General features: G+C 47.6%; 1 pseudogene; it reads right to left on the reverse strand.

The window, feature by feature from the left end:
* Positions 1-3,980: 3,980 nt before the first annotated feature.
* LOC134933883 (5S ribosomal RNA) lies at positions 3,981-4,099 on the reverse strand (annotated as a pseudogene).
* Positions 4,100-4,333: the final 234 nt, after the last annotated feature.

Consider the following 4,333-nt stretch of genomic DNA (forward strand, 5'->3'; position numbering starts at 1 on the left):
CGCCCAACTAAGGATGGCTTGGAGCTTCTTTGGTTCCATACAGAATCCCCGAGGGGAAATAATGTACCCTAAAAAGGATACCTCCGTAACATGAAATTCACACTTCTCCAGCTTGGCATACAGGTGATTTTCACGTAATTTTTTTAGAACTTGACGCACCTGGGTAACATGTTGTTCTACAGAATCAGAATATATCAAAATATCGTCTAAGTAGACTACAACGAACCTTCCAAGAAATTCACGGAGCACATCGTTAATGAGATCCTGGAAGACTGCCGGAGCGTTAGACAGGCCAAATGGCATGACCAGATACTCATAGTGGCCTGACTGAGTACTGAATGCTGTTTTCCACTCATCCCCTGACTTGATTCTGATGAGGTTATATGCTCCTCTCAGGTCAATCTTAGAAAAAATCACAGCCGAACGTAGCTGATCAAAGAGGACAGAGATCAGCGGCAGAGGGTAAGTATTCTTTACTGAGATTTTATTCAAAGCTCTAAAATCAATGCAGGGTCTGAGAGAACCATCCTTCTTCTCTACGAAGAAGAAACCTGCACTTAAAGGGGATTTGGATGGCCTGATAAATCCTTTCCCAAGGCTTTCTTTCACATACTCATTCATGGCCACAGTTTCAGGACCAGACAATGCATATAACCTTCCTTTAGGCAACGTGGCACCAGGAATTAGCTCAATGGCACAATCATAAGGCCTATGGGGAGGCAGAATATCCGCATTGCCCTTGGAAAATACATCAACAAAATCCTGGTATTCCACAGGAATGGGTGCGGGAACGGCGGCAGCTACTCGGATAGGAAGCGTAATACATTCTTTATTACAGATGGTACCCCATTGTAAGATCTCCCCCGACTGCCAATCAATGATGGGATTATGAAAGGCCAGCCAAGGGTGACCCAGAACCACAGGAACTGCTGGACAATGGGTAAGGAAAAACTCAATCTTTTCAGAATGCAGAGCTCCTACCGAAAGTAAAACAGGAGGTGTACAGAGAGAAATAACCCCATTGGACAAGGGACTCCCATCTAAACCATGCATGGTGACACACCTACCCAAGGTTAACTGAGGAATACCTAAGGCCTTGGCCCATGTTAAATCCATAAAGTTCCCTGCAGCTCCACTGTCCACAAAAGCAGAGACCGAGGAACAGAGGCTGCCAAAGGAAACTTTAGCAGGAACTAACAGTGAATTATTTGAGGAGATAAGCTGCAGACCAAAGTGAACCCCCTCACAACTCACTTGGTCGGGAAGTTTCCCGACTTGTTCGGACAACTACGGGCAAAATGTCCCTTACCTCCACAGTATAAACAAAGACCAGAATTTTGCCTCCTGGTTCTTTCTTCAGGAGACAATTTGGAGAGACCTATCTGCATAGGCTCCTCCATGTCCACAGGGATGGAAAAAACACAAGGAGTAGACCCGACAGACGCTCCTTTTTCAGCCCTCCGCTCTCTGAGCCGACGATCTATCTTAATAGAGAGCTCCATGAGTTTATCGAGAGTCTCAGGAGCGGGATACTGAAGGAGACTGTCTTTAATAGATTCAGATAAGCCGAGGCGAAACTGACTGCGCAGGGCTGGGTCATTCCATCCACAGTCGTTCGACCAACGGCGAAACTCCGTACAATAAATCTCTGCGGGATTCCTACCCTGTCTGAGAGCACGCAACTGACTCTCAGCGGACGCCTCTCTATCAGGGTCGTCATACAGTAGCCCTAACGATTTTAAAAAGGCATCTACAGACAATAAGGCTGGATCGTCTGTCTTTAAACCAAAAGCCCAGGTCTGAGGATCCCCCTGAAGCAGAGAAATAATAATTCCAACCCGCTGAGCCTCCGTACCTGAGGAGACTGGTCTTAAACGAAAATAAAGTTTACAAGACTCTTTAAAATTAAAAAACTGTTTTCTATCCCCAGAAAAACGGTCAGGCAGATGCATCTTTGGTTCAGGAATGACCCTCGGGGAAGTCCGTAACAGATCTTCCTGTGACCTCACCCGGAGGGACAGATCCTGAACCATCTGAGTAAGTTCTTGAATCTGACTAACTAGAAGCTGGCCAGGATTTGGCCCAACACCGGTGGGATTCATGAGGCCGACAAAAATATCCCAACTGAATAAGTAAAAAAAAATCAACTCCTGTTAATTTTAATTTTTTTTTTTTTTTGTCTGGCCGGTGATAATGTTATGATTCCCGTACTCCAGACCAGAGGAGATCTAATGGCAGAGGTCTGAGTACTGGGAAGATTTGCTGGTTGTGGGAGCAGGAGAGCCTAGTAACCCCTGGCGCCCTAACTCCGTTGTCTCGCCCGTGTTATCAGAAATCCCCTGCGAGACTATGGTTGCTTGAGCCCATGGCAGCCGCGTTCGAAGGGCGGATTATGTCTGCCCAACCCCGATGCCCCCTCAGGTCTTAATGGGAGACAAAGGGAAATCCGAGACAGGGTGATAACAAGGGGCCCTCTGACTAAGCAACCAGGCCAGGGGTTACAAGCTAACTAACTTAAACCAAGGTATGTGCAGACTAGCCGCCAGGGAAAAGGACAACCAAAGATCCACTGATCCGTTACTCCTATCCAGCACCGCTGGATACCAGAGTGGATCTGTGGGAGCGGAATCCTCCGCAAAAGCTCCAGAACACAAATAAACTAAATAATAAACAGTAAGCGGACAAGCCGCAACACACGGCTGCGCCGCGACTCACGAACACCACAGGATGTTAAAGGTGCTCGGTCAGACTCCAGGAATAGATGACAAATATCCGAGTACAGGACCACTGAGGACAGGAACAACCGGATTGAGCAGGACTGGAAACTCTCTGCAACTGACAAAGGCAAACAGGAAGCTATCACCGGCGTCTGTGAGAAGTCCAAAGGGTGCTTATAAGTGTGAGCTCCCCAATCAGGAGCCAGACTGGGTCATCACAATTAATGCCGTGCAGCTTGCATGCTGCACGGCCAGCACACCATGATACAATCAGCACATCATGATACAATTAGAACAGACCCAGCAACGGGGAACGCGGCCCGAACGTGGCGTCCCCGTTGCTAGGGTCAGAGCGGCTCCGTGCGCCCGGCGTCTAGCGTTGCCAGGGAGCCGGCGGCTGTACGCGCACGGCGTCCCTGGTTGCTAGGCGCCGGGCCGCACCGACGAGCGGACCCCGGCGCCTAACACCCTGTCGCTGAAATGATGGGTTCGTTAAAGTGTGCATGTCCTGTTTATACAACATAAGGGTGGGTGGAAGGGCCCAAGGACAATTCCATCTTGCACCTCTTTTTTCTTTTCTTTTTCTTTGCATCATGTGCTGTTTGGGGACAATTTTTTTGAAGTGCCATCCTGCCTGACACTGCAGTGCCACTCCTAGATGGGTCAGGTGTTTGTGTCGGCCACTTGTGTCGCTTAGCTTAGTCACACAGCGACCTTGGTGCGCCTCTTTCATTTTTCTTTGCATCATGTGCTGTTTGGGGACAATTTTTTTGAGGTGCCATCCTGCCTGACACTGCAGTGCCACTCCTAGATGGAAGATATTTAAAACATCCATTTATTATTCAAAATTAAAACCGTTACCCATCTATGATCCAAATGTGAAGTAAGAAAGAGAATGAAGAATATATCAAAAAAAGTGTCAAAAAATGTTAAAAATGTTCTGGTCTTTTTTTGGAGAGGTTGTAGACACTGGATTGTCTAACAGCCGTCTCCCCTGACCAGTACAGAAATTCTGTATTGATGGGACCAAGGAAGGAACAAAGTGTGTGATAGGTGTATCTTCAAAGAACCAATATGGTTGGATCTATGTTGTACACTTGGCTGGCGACCAGTTGCTCGGATTACACACGTATATTAGATATCTGTTGCTGTAGTTAGAGTCTGACACTGAACTGTTATATAACAGAGCAAAGGGAGGAAAAAAGGATATTAGTGGTGATACTGCTGTTGGTGTTCGCCTTTTAAATAAAAGGAGTAGTTCCTACTCTACAACACCGGGTATTCCCAGGAAGTCTCCTCTCCAGGTACTGACCCAGACCAACGCTGTTTAGCTTCCAAGATCGGACGAGATCGGGCATTAGCAGCGTGGTATGATAGTAGAGGAACTATATACCAATGAGAGTGCACCTATATAAGCACAGTAAAGATTGTGGTTTGAAAAAAGATAGAGTATAAGGTGTGGATCTGCTTGTCAGGAATCGACTCACCAAGCTGACATCTGTCCGCCGCTGCGGACTCCGTCCTGGGTCCCTTCGTTCATCTGTCATCCGCGTCTCTGCCATCAGACGCCATCCCGGGCCTGGGAGCGCTCCTGTGATAGCGGGCGTGTAGCACGC

Source organism: Pseudophryne corroboree, chromosome 1 (genome assembly GCF_028390025.1).
Source record: "Pseudophryne corroboree isolate aPseCor3 chromosome 1, aPseCor3.hap2, whole genome shotgun sequence".
Classification (NCBI taxonomy): Eukaryota; Metazoa; Chordata; class Amphibia; order Anura; family Myobatrachidae; genus Pseudophryne; species Pseudophryne corroboree.